The sequence below is a fragment of the Phragmites australis genome, chromosome 15 (assembly GCF_958298935.1).
Source record: "Phragmites australis chromosome 15, lpPhrAust1.1, whole genome shotgun sequence".
NCBI classification, from domain to species: Eukaryota; Viridiplantae; Streptophyta; class Magnoliopsida; order Poales; family Poaceae; genus Phragmites; species Phragmites australis.
Genome location: NC_084935.1, coordinates 12,926,018 through 12,939,388, shown reverse-complemented (window position 1 = coordinate 12,939,388; position 13,371 = coordinate 12,926,018). Strand labels below are relative to the sequence as shown.

General features: G+C 40.5%; 1 pseudogene; it reads left to right on the top strand.

Annotated features, from left to right (window-relative positions):
- Positions 1-9,933: 9,933 nt before the first annotated feature.
- On the top strand, positions 9,934-12,812 carry LOC133892137 (protein PHR1-LIKE 3-like; annotated as a pseudogene).
- The last annotated feature ends 559 nt before the right edge of the window (positions 12,813-13,371 follow it).

Sequence of the window (13,371 nt, the reverse complement as noted above, 5' to 3'; positions counted from 1 at the left end):
TGGTGGAGTCCGAGAAGGTTTGGCTCGCCTCGTACCACCTCACTGATGTCGCTCAATAGTGGTACTTCCAATTGGAGTGGGACAAGGGTGAGCCGAACTGGTGCAACTTCAAGGAGTTCGTCAACCTACACTTTGGGTCATCCATCAGGCACAACCTGTTCGACGAGCTCAAGGAGCTACAACAAATGTGGACCATGGAGGATTACCGGTGCAACTTCCTAGCGATCCTTTGCCGCATCAAACACCTCTAACCCCACCAGTAGGTGCAACTCTTCACACCAGGGCTAGTCGAGCTATTTTGCACAGACATCAAGCTTCAGAACCTGGCTAGCCTACAGATGGCGATGGTGTTGGCCTGGGCATACAAACGCAGTGCCTTGGCGGCACTCAACTACTTCCTTACCGTGCGACGCCCCACAAGACAGCCTCTGCGGCACCCCCGGCGGCCCCAGCCTCTTCACCAGCTTCATCAGGCACGCCGGCAGTAGGGATGCCATCTGGATCGGTGGGGGCACCACACGCTCCACGGCCACCGTCGCCTAACCCTAGAGGACATGGCAACCCGTAGGGAGGTGGGCCTATGCTTCAACTGTGACGAGTGTTACACACCCAGCCATAAGTGTCGGCGCCTGTTCATCCTCCTCACACCTAGCAGTGGTGATGATGACGATGTTGATCATGGCGACATCGACAAACCCGAAATATCCCTTTGTGCATTGACCAGCATCCAACCTCGATCATGCCGCACGCTATAGATCCAGGTCCATCTGGCCAGCGTGCCGCTTATAGCCCTGCTCGACACAGGATCAGCACATAACCTTGTCAACGCGGCCACAACGCAGCGCACCGACATCACTACATTAGGACAGAGATGTAGTAACACACATATGTGCTACTATATATCAATAAATGTGTTAATGAGGTTTCTAGCAACATATTTGACATGTTTCCTTGTTGCCTATGTTACTATGGCAGGATCTATTGTCGCAGATAATAGTTGTTCCTATATGTAAGAAATGGTGAGCTAAGCTATAGTAACATGTATAATATATGTTACTATAGGCAATAGTAACATATTTTTCATAACTATAGTAACATTGCTTGTAAAATCTTTTATTAGTTGTAGTCACACATCTAGTAACACCTTTTAGAAATATTGCAACACATTTCTTGAAAATTGGCAGCACGAACTTGTAACACCTTTCTCTAACTATAGCAACACAATCAGTAACTGATACGGATGGTGTCCCGATCTTCACGACGTAGGATCATGAACAAGATAACTAGTTTCAAAGAAGCTAGATAACTAGCTGCAAGCAGCGGAATAACAGTGCAACCTGGCAAATAAAACTCGAAGCCAACCACCGTCTTTAACCGGTAACCTTAATCGAGGATTCGCCCAACCACACTCTCAAAGAACCAACCAAAACAACCTGGAATCAACGGACCAGGAGCACCAATTGGGAACCGATGATGCGACCGCTTCTGTAATCCCACGAGAAAACCACAAGAGTAAAGGGGTAGAGATCACTCTCTGAATTTGTTAGCACACAGCTGAACAAAGGGGTTTGTATTTCGATTATCAAAAGTCTACCTATAATAGTGATACAAGGGGGTATTTATACTAGGAACAACCCTCCTAGCTAGACGTGAAAGGTTGGTGGAGTTTCCTTGAAGATAAGCTAGCTGAAAGGTCTAAAGTTGAAGAGTCTCGTGTGGTCTGTTTAGCTTCTGGCAGTCTTTAGTAAATTGGCCATTACTCCTTATTGGGAAGCCAAAATGATGAACCGTTTGTTGGGTGTGAATGTAGACTTGATTATCTTTCCAATCATATGTATTATGCATGCCTAATCATCACAGGCTTGGTCACATGACTCGTGGAAGTTTAAGTAGTTGTCATAAGACTGAGAGTGTTGAAGGTTGTGGAGGCGGTCGAGGCCCCCCTCTTTGTGGTCGACAAGGTGGTTGACGAGATCGACCACTTCCTCTTCGTGGTCATTGTTTCTTCTTCATGGTCGAGTATCTCGCTACAATTCTCGAAACTGGTCGAGGATCACGCAGCGTTGCTCAGAGTTGGTCGAAGAGCACGCGGCGCTACTCAAAACTGGTCGAGGAGTATGCGGCGTTACTCGGAGCTGGTCAAGGATAATGTGGTGCTGCTCGTAGGCCTTTGTATCCAGAGCAAATTCCTTCTCTTCAGGTGTAAACCTTAGCAAAACAAATATACAACATTTAGGTAGTATAAATTTCTCATCATTATTGAAGTTTAACTCAGTAAGAAGCGAGTTCACCTCTTGTTGTATCTTTTTGGCACGGCTTCGTGTAATCAGCCCTTCGACTAGGGGTGAAGCATCTTGGTTTACATGACTGGTTGGGATATCCGCATCATCCTTCCCCTCTTGAGAAGGAGTCATCCTCGACTCTGACTCATCTTCATCGATGAAGGGTGACAAATCAGCGACATTGAATGTTGTGCTTACATCATATTCTTCAGGAAGCGTAATCTTGTAAGCATTGTCATTGACTTTGGTCAAGACTTTGAATGGTCCATCTGCTCGAGGCATCAACTTGGATTTACGCTTGTCTGGAAAGCGTTCCTTCCGTAGATGTACCCAAACCAGATCACCTGGCTCAAAAGTAAGCTTCTTGCGATGCTTGTTGGCCTTCGCAGCATAGATTTTATTTTCTTCTTAATTTCTTCCTTAGTCTTTTCATGTATCTTCTTGACATATGCAGCACGTTTTGAGGCTTCCATGTTACTCCTTTCATGTGGTAAGCATTCTTCCCACTCTTTCAAGTTCTTATTGATCACTGTTCGCAGTAGCATTGAAAGTGTTCTATTCACCACCTCAGTTTGCCCATCTGTTTGTGGGTGACATGTTGTGGAAAACAGTAACTTTGTTCCAAGTTTTGCCCATAATGTCTTCCAAAAGTAGCTCAAAATTTTTGTGTCACGATCTGAAACAATTGTCTTTGGCATCCCATGTAATCTCACAATTTCCCTGAAAAACAGATTTGCTATATAGGAAGCATCATCACTTTTATGACACGGTATAAAATGCGCCATCTTTGATAATCTATCAACAACAACAAAAACGGAATCCCTTCCCCTCTTAGTTCTAGGTAATTCCAACACAAAATCTATACTAATGTCCTCCCAAGGAACACTCGGAACATGAAGTGGAATATATAAACCATGGAGGTTCAGTTTTGACTTTGCTTTGTGGCATGTGACGCAGCGCTGCACAAATCTCTCAACATCTCTTCTCATCTTTGGCCAATAGAAATGGTTGGCCAGTAGCTCATAGGTCTTATCACATCCAAAGTAACCCATCAATCCACCTTCATGTGCTTCCTGCAACAACAAGAGTCTAACCGAAGAATTTGGAACACACAACTTGTTAGCTCGAAACAAGAACCTATCATGCAAGTGATATTTCTCCCATCCTTTCCTATTTTTACATTGCTCATATGGTTCTGAAATTTCAGAGTCTCTACCATACAAATCTTTCAAACTCTCTAGGCCAGGCACCTTCACCTCTATCTGATTCAACAAGACATTTTTACGAGACAAAGCATCAACCACAAGATTGTCCTTACCTTTCTTGTATCTCACAACATATGGGAAAGTTTCTATGAACTCAACCCACTTGGCATGTCTACGGTTTAGTTTAGCTTGGCCCTTCAAGTACTTTAAAGTCTCATGATCTGAATGAATAACAAATTCTTTTGGCCATAGGTAATGTTGCCAAGTTTCAAGTATTCGAACCAAAGCATACAACTCTTTATCATACATGGAATAATTCAGTTGTGCACCTCCTAATTTTTCACTGAAGTATGCTACAGGTTTTCCTTCTTGCATGAGCACACCTCCTATACCAATTCCACTAGCATCACATTCAACTTCAAAAGTTTTAGTGAAATCAGGCAAAATCAATAAAGGTGCTTTGGTCAAACATTTCTTTAGTTCTTGAAAAGCATTTCTTGTGATTCTCCCCATTCAAAAGCAACACCTTTCTTTGCCAATTCATTTAAGGGTGCAGCTAGAGTACTGAAATCTCTCATAAATCTCCTATAAAAACCAGCAAGGCTATGAAAACTTCTTACCTGGCTTATATTCACAGGCGTTGGCCAATCCTTGATTGCCTTCACCTTTGATTCATCCACTTCAATCCCCTTTCCTAAAACAACAAAGCCAAGAAACACAACCTGTTCTGTACAAAAGGTGCACTTCTCAAGGATAGCGAACAATCTTTCTTTTCTAAGCACATCCAAGACTTGCCGAAGATGATCAACATGCTCCTTAAAAGACTTGATGTAAATTAGGATATCATCAAAGTAAACTACAACAAATTTACCAATGAAAGATCTCAAGACATGGTTCATTAATCTCATGAAAGTACTAGGAGTATTAGTCAAACCGAAAGGCATAACTAATCATTCATACAGTCCAAACTTTATCTTGAAAGCAGTTTTCCATTCATTGCCAATTTTCATTCTTATTTGATGGTAACCACTTCTCAAATCAATTTTAGTGAATATTATGGAACCACTCAAATCATCTAGCATATCATCTAGCATAGGAATAGGGTGACGATAGCCAATAGTAATATTGTTGATGCATCTACAATCTACACACATCCTCCATGAACCATCTTTCTTTAGCACCAAGATCACAGGAACCACAAGGACTTAAACTTTCACGTACATAACCTTTATTTAAAATTTCTTTCACTTGCCTTTGAATCTCCTTTATTTCTTCAGGGTTGGTGTGGTATGGTGGTCGATTTGGTAGTGCAGCACCTGGAATGAGATCGATTTGATGTTCAATGCCACGTAAAGGAGGAAGTCCAGCTGAGGTTTCCTTTGGAATCACATCTTCATAGTCCTGCAAAAGATGAGATACAACACTAGGAAGAGATGCTATGCTGCTAGCTGAAAGCAATACATCTTTGTACACAAGCACAAAGAGTACTTGATCTGGGTGAGTCCTCACATTTCTTATTTCAGATTTGCTGGCTAACATGACTAGATTCTCCCCCTCTCTTTTCTTTTTGTCTCTCACATTTGGTTTGTGGCTCTCACTCACCGAATTGTGGGTGGCACGTGGATTATTCTTTTTTTCTCTTTCTTGCTCACTCTCCACTTCAACTTTCGAACTCTTTTGCAAATGTTTAGCCATGATTTGCTGAGGGGTCATGGGCTTAAACAACAAATCTTTGCTTTTCCACTTGAGAGTGTAGTGGTTGGTGCGTCCATAATGAAAGGATGAATGATCATATTGCAAGGCCTTCCCAACAGCAGATGGCACACTATCATGGGCACAACATCACACTCTACAGTATCAATATATTCACTAATCTTGAATGGAACTTTTACCCTATATGCAATCTTGATATCTCCCGAATCACTCAACCATTTCACATGATATGGGTGTGGATGCCGCAGCAGCTTCAAATCAAGCTTTTCGACCACCTCTTTACTTGGAAGATTATGGCAGCTCCCGCCATCAATGATTACCTTGACAACCTTGCCCTCAACCTTGGCTCTTGTTTGAAACAAATTATGACACTGTCCATTTTCAGCTTCCTTCATCGGCACACTCAATATTTGATCCACAACAAGAGCATCACCACTCTCATATTCACATGTTGTTGGATCCTCATTTTCAGGAACATCATCTTCTTCAACATCTTGCTCTTCTTCACTAGCCGATTCATACTCGCCATTCTCATTCACAAGTATGGTGTGGTTATTTGGACACTCTTTTATAACATGTCCATGTCCTCCACACTTGAAACATTGAATTCCACTACTCTTAGTTGTAGAACCCATGAAAGAAGTGGTGGATGTTGTAGGTTTACTGCTCGAACATGCAGCAGAGATTTCTTTTCCACTATGAGCATTGGAACGTACACCATCACTCGAGTGTGTAACGGTTCCTCGAGCTGCAAAAAACCGTGAGATATTCTTGCTTGTATTGGCTGCAACTCCAGTGCTATAAGGGCTTACTTTGCTTGACTTCGCATCTTGCTGCAATTTACGCTCGGCTTTGTTGGCTTGATGCACTAGTTCGACCAAATTTTGATATGGCTGAAATTCAATAATGCGTTGAATATTACGGTGTAAATCCAACATAAACCATGCCATAGATTGTTCTTCATGTGCATTTATATTAGCCCTGATAATGGCCTTCTCCATTTCCTTGTAATACTCTTCAACGGAGAGATTACCTTGCTTCAAATTCTGCAGCTTGTCAAAAAGATCACTCCGATAATGCCTCGGCACAAATCGACCTCTCATTTCTCTTTTCATTTCAGTTCATGAGACAATAGCAGGCTGTCCCACATCCTCTCGATCATGGATAACTTGCACCTAGCAGATTAGAGCATAATCATCAAACTCGAGAGAAGCCATTGCCAACTTCTTTTCTTCCGAATAGTTGTGCATGCGAAATATCTTATCAACTTTCAGCTCCTATGTGAGATAAGCTTCAGGATCAGATCCTCCATCAAATTTAGGCATGGTAAATTTCAGTTTACCAAACCTCTCTTCTTAGGGCTGATTACGTGCTCGATTGCCTTGACGTCGACGGCCATTATTTTGTAATGGTTCATACTCGACCTCTTCTTCTTCTTCATGATCATTATTCACTCGACCACGACCTCTTCCCCTACCATGCACATCATTGTTTCCATGTTCTGGACATGGTGGTCGATGACCTTGGAAAGCATCACGTTCTTGTTGTTGTCTTGCATGCCGGGCAGCAGCTTCTGCATCGGTTTTATCAACTTCCTCGAATTGATTACTCTCATCATCAAAGGCTCGTTGATGACCACGAACAAGATTCATGAGGGCTTGAATGTCTTGTGAGCTCCTCTCTAGTTTCTGCTCCAAGCTTTGCTTCAACTCATTGAATTGAGCAAGAGACACACATTCCTTCGAATTAATCGCCATCTTTCCTGCACGGTACAAGTGATGGTTAAGCGAATACACGACCAGATTTCCGTCTACAGAGGCTTGTTTGTGGAGCTTGGTGGGGAGTTGATGCACAAGGAGCAATCTGAATTCTAGTTATTGTAAAGCAATGTAACAATCCAAACTAGATTCAAATCCTACTGTTCGTCACAATATATGAATGAAATATATGGATCAACTCACGCACAAAGAAAATTCAGATTTGATACAAACAAGGAGTATGCTCGGAATGCAAGTGTTGCAATCAAACCCAAGCAAAATTTTGCATCAAAGAAAAGATAGCAAACTGGTCGAGCACTTGAGGGAAAGTTTTCACTCTGCACCTTTGATAAAAAGGATTACAACTGTTTGCACAACTCGATTCGATGTTTTTACGCACTTGTACGAACTGATCTTTCTCACTTCTTTTGCTAATTTTCCTTTTTTTTAGCAACTTTCTTTTTTTTTTTACACTTCAGTACTACAAGACCAGATATATGACTAGCACAAATTAGAAGATAAAACACAACCAGCAGCTAGAACTTGATGGGATCCAAGTTTTCGCAAAGGATGAACTTGGTCCCTAACTTTTTACTTATAGATATGAAACAACACTAAAATATAGAACAACACAAAAGATACACGAGGGATGGATGATCAACAACTAAAACAAAGACTCTAATGGATAGAAACTTAACTAAACTCACCAAAATAACAGATGCAAAAAACAAAAGGTTATTATTTTTTTGTTGGCTTTTTAGTGGATAGGACGAACACAAAATATATATAGACAGGGATAAACGATCCTACCGTGGTAACGAAGGCTCTGATATCAGATGATACAGATGGTGTCCCGATCTTCACGACGTAGGATCACGAACAAAATAACTAGCTTTAAAGAAGTCGGATAACTAGCTGCAAGCAGCAGGATAACAATGCAACTTGGTAAATAAAACTCGAAGCCAACCACCGTCTTTAACCGATAACCTGAATCGAGGATTCGCCCAACCACACTCTCAAAGAACCAACCAACATAACCTGGAACCAATTGGGAGCCGATGACGTGGCCGCTTCTGTAATCCCGCGAGGAAACCATAAGACCAAAGGGGTAGAGATTACTCTCTGAATTTGTTAGCACACAGCTTAACAAAGGGGTTTGTATTTCGATTATCAAAAGGCTGCCTATAATAGTGATATAAGAGGGTATTTATACTAGGAACAACTCTCCTAGTTAGGTGTGAAATGTTGGTGGAGTTTCCTTGAAGATAAGCTAGCTGAAAGGTCTAAAGTTGAAGAGTCTTACGTGGCCTATTCAACTTCTGGCAGTCTTTAGTAAATTGGCCATTACTCCTTATTGGGAAGACAAAATGATGAACCGTTTGTTGGGTGTGAATGTAGACTTGATTATCTTTCCAACCATGTGTATTATGCATGCTGAATCATCACAGGCTTGGTCACATGACTCATGAAGTTGAAGTAGTTGTCACAAGACTGAGAGTGTTGAAGGTTGTGGAGGCAGTCAAGGCCCCTCTTTGTGGTCGACGAGATCGACCACTTCCTCTTCGTGGTCGTTGTTTCTTCTTCGTGGTCGAGTATCTCGCTGGACTGCTCGAAACTGGTCGAGGATCACGCGACGCTGCTCAGAGCTGGTTGAAGAGCACGCAGCGCTACTCGAAACTGGTCGAGGAGTATGCGACGCTACTCGGAGCTGGTCGAGGATTACGTTGCGCTGCTTGTAGGCCTTTGTATCTAGAGCAATGTCCTTCTCCTCAGGTGTAAACCTTAGCAAAACAAATATACAACATTTAGTTAGTATAAAATTCTCATCATTATTAAAGTTTAACTCAGTAAGAAGCGAGTTCACCTCTTGTTGTATCTTTTTGGCACAGCTTCGTGTAATCGACCCTTGGAGTAGGGGTGAACCATCTTAGTTTACATGACTTGTTGAGATGTCCGCATCAGGAACATCCTTTTATAATTATAGCAACATGACAATGTGATGATTGATTATACTATTGTTTCATCAATGATAGAGAAAATGTAAGAATGACATGTTGCACGATAACACAAACCACCATGATTATCATAACATTCAAACCATGAACATATAGAAAATAATAAAAATAGCATGTTACATGATAACACACATCACCATGATTATGATCATAACATCCATCAAAAGAATAATAAATATGACTGTTGTTAGCATAATTCCATGTACAACATCCATAACAAATTGATTATATAGAAAACAAGCATAGAAAACTACAAATTTTCTAGTCCAATGGTCTAAACTACATGTAATGCTATCTAATAGTCATGTAATTATTTGATTTCTAATTTGACCGCATGGCGAGCATCCAGATGTATGGATTTATCCCTTCACCTTTTCAACCTGTACAGAAAAAGGTTAACCATTAAGATTGCAATAACAAAATATAATATGTGTGCTTCGACAAAATTGATGAAAATTGACACACCAAAATTTTAGGCCAAGCAATCAGTCTTCCTATAGTACATGTTTCACTGATTGTCTTTTAGTGCTTTATTGGCCTTACTAACTCCTCCTTTTCCACAATCGGATGTTTGACAATCACCATTACAAATTGGGGACCTATCTTAACACCATCAACTCTTTGTTGCGGTATCTCATTCTGAAAACTAGCATATGCCACACATTCTCTGTTTGGATATGTTGAAGTCTTCAGAACTACTATGATACCAATCTATATGTGAGAATTAATACAGTCAATAAATGAAAAATATGACTGAGTCATACAAACAAAAATTCATTAGGAACATTGTTATATGATTTTTTGTTACCTCCATCTCCATTGAAAGAGTACGCATCTTCTTTGAGGGGCGTAGAGTCCTCTTTTGAGTGTCTTACCTTTGTGTGCATGCCATAGTCTATTACGAGGGAAACAAAGAGGAAATAGTTGAAGTAGCAGCCAATAGGTACCCTCTAAACCAGGAATGGTGCAAGCACAAGAAAATTATTCTAGTTCTAAACAAGCCAAAAAATGTTTTTCAATTGACATGGCAAGTGTTTTTCAATACTTTTTTTGGCATGTTAATGCTTCTTGATAAAGTCATGTTAACACTGATATAAAACATTTCCTAACTAAGTAGTAGATTCTAAACACATAAGAGTTATCTCTTGTCTAAAATCATGAGCAGAATGTGGCTGCAGTGATGGTCCTTCTTGATAAGGCAATTCATTATCAATCTCATCATCATGATTCTGGTTCCATAAAACAACCATGTAAACAAACAAATAAATTTCAATGTATCCTTAAAACATGAGTAATTAATGTATTTGTGGGGTATAATTTGCTGCACATATGGTTTATTTTGAGCTTATCCTATTCTCTACCTTATCACCTAGGTACAGCGTCCCCCCTGATCTTCTACTTCTCATGACATTGTGGAATGAGAGTGTTAACGGATTTAGATAAACTAAATATGGTGAAACCCTAAAGGTCTAGCTACATGTACCAAATGCCACTGAATTCATGTTTTGCAGTTGATGTAAAATCATAGTAGTTCAGAGTTTAGACATTACTAATATGAAACATAATATGACAGATACCGTAGAAATGGAGCTAGTGTAGTATAAAATTACCGCAATTGTATCTCTTTGTTCAATCAATGAGCCTACTGGGTCTCATGCGGTTTATACTTTCTACTTCACTCGACTGTTTTAGATTTTGGATGTACTTTATTTATTATATAGTTGGTCCATCATTTATAAGTTTGATTCAGATAGATTGTAGGATGCATGTGTCAAGTAATCACTTGGTGGCAACTTTTTGAATTGTTAGGGTTTTCTGGAAGTTCTGGGGTAATGGGATATTTGAACTTTTGCTGCTTACAATGGATATCTATTCTGAGACAACAGCCTGGGGGCCTACATGGTGGGTCTAATGAGGAAGATTACAGGACCGTTCAGAATTATCTCTTCTACAGGGACCAAACATGTTGGAATTTGACTAGTAATGGGGCTATGATGGGGCTGTCAGGAGCAAAGTGCTACTGCTGAAATCGCTGCAGTTTGGGAATTATGGGGATTGGGGAGTGAAAATGAATCTGTATGGGAAGGAGTATTTTACAATCATTGGGTTAACATTTTCTCTTACTATTATGCATTTGAATTGAACCAAGGCCTTGGCCAGAGAGGGAAAAAACATAATTGCACTTGTTATCTTTTGTATAAAATTCAGTCTTCGGTTATGCGTCTGATATAATCACCACAGTACATCCATGTATAATCATGTCCATGTTCATGGTGGGTTTCAATTGCATCCGCATACATGCGATGAAAGAGTGAAAACGGAAACTTAAAAACATATTGTTCTCGGTTGGCTGTAATACATATGGTGTTTGTTTACATATTACTCCACTGATGTGTATCCCCATTGCAAACATAGTGTTTTTTTGGTGTCATTTCTCGACCTGCACATTTCCCCTGCAGTTATGATATCTATACTAATTAATGTCATACTATATGATTTTCCACTATCAATCACTAGTAACTGCTTACCATATGTTCTGGTGTAGCTATCTGTGTTCCTAAGTCAAAAAGTAAGACTGGGAAGAGTTCCATTGGTTCTTGTACTAACTTCTGAACTCTGTTTTGGGCTTACCTGTCCCCAAATTGCAGCATCCTATCTTCTAGATGCCCAAAGTGGAATGAGTGTCTTCCCTAGAGTTCCTGCCCATGATGTGAAAGGGTAAGCTTCATTAGCTACTCCTTGACCAACATATTAGTTTTTTATTTTATTTTGGCAGACTACGAATACCTTTTATAATATTTCTTTGGTCGTGCTCTTTGAAATAGAGTTCACTTTCATAATTCCTGCTGCAGAAGTCAGGAAGTCAAAGAAGCACTGAGGGCACAGATGGAAGTGCAACGGAGACTGCATGAACAAGTGGAGGTAACTCTGACTGGTTTTTCTATTATGCTCTTGAGTTTAGCTTCCTGAATGGTGTAAGGCAAGAAAGTGCCACCTATAGTATTTTCTGCAACAGTTTTGCTTTTGACAGAGTCATTGATTTAAGACATGAAGTTTGGACTGGAATTTACTGATATATGCTTTATGTCAATGATTGGAATCCTGAGCATTGCTTTCTACTTATCGGTTCATTCACTGTAAAAACAAGTGAGCTGCATTTAGGTTTTAGCTGAGAAGACCATCTCCCTAATAGAATGATACCATTGAAATGGTCGACGTAATGGTTGCTTACTAAATTTAAAACTGCATGCTCAAAAAACAAATGATGAGTTTAGGGGCTGATCTTTAGCGAAACATTGTCAACAACAGGAACTTTGGGATATATCTGTCTTTGAAGCTTCTCTTAACCATATGTGGGATGCATCTGTCTGTAACAGTTGCAACAACTGTGCTTGTGGAACTTCCAAAAACATTTCTAGTGTCAACTTGAACAGCTCCATACAAGACTTGCACATTTACGGTTTCTCATTAATATGCGAATGCATTGCAATATACAATACTTGACTGGTTTTTCCCATGGTCAGGTCCAGAAGCATGTGCACATCAGAATGGAAGCGCTTCAGAAGTACATCGACACTACTCTAGAGAACGCATGCAAGTTGGTCACTGAGCAGTTCGCCTCAACTGGCTTCAGCATCTCTGGCCCAGATCTCCCAGAGCTATCCCCTTGGTGGTGTCATGTGTGGCCCCACAGACACGTGGAGCTCCTCCGTCTTCAACCAGCTCTCTGTCAGCTCGATCGACTCGCACAGTCCAGGAGGCAAACCTTCTCCCTTGGGTATCGAAGGCTCACCATTGCTACTCCAAAAGTTGCCTGAGCTCAAACGGAGGTCCTCTTGAGTTGTGTCATCGACAAAGTCTGACCGTAGTACTTGGTTCCTTGTCTACGGCAGTAATGTCGAATATTGCAGTGAAAGGAAATGGTCAACCAATCTTGCAGTAGCTGACTTGTTCTCTTGCTAGTGCCTACCAAGTAGCAGGGTTCGCTCCATCTTTTGATCAATCAAAACTAACCTATGTTTATATGAACTGATGTGCAAGATCAAATGCCTTTCTTGATATGATACTTTTTGTCATGGGATTGTAGTTCTAGCATGCATGCACAATGATTTATGTACCTATGCTCAATCTGTGTCGGCTCCCCACTATGGTAAATTCGATATACGGAGACCTATAATTCATTGTTTCACCGGTTACCTTCTAGGCTTGCATTATTGAACTGTAGACCATCTGTTATATATTTTAAATTACTCAAATAATCACCAAAATGCAATAGTACCACTGGTGGCTCCTCTCTGTATCAGCTAGTACACAGGTATTGAGTTCAAGTGCTCCCTTTAGGCCACTAAAATAATTAATTAGTGTGAAGCGTATTAGGTTAAAAAAATATTTCTACATG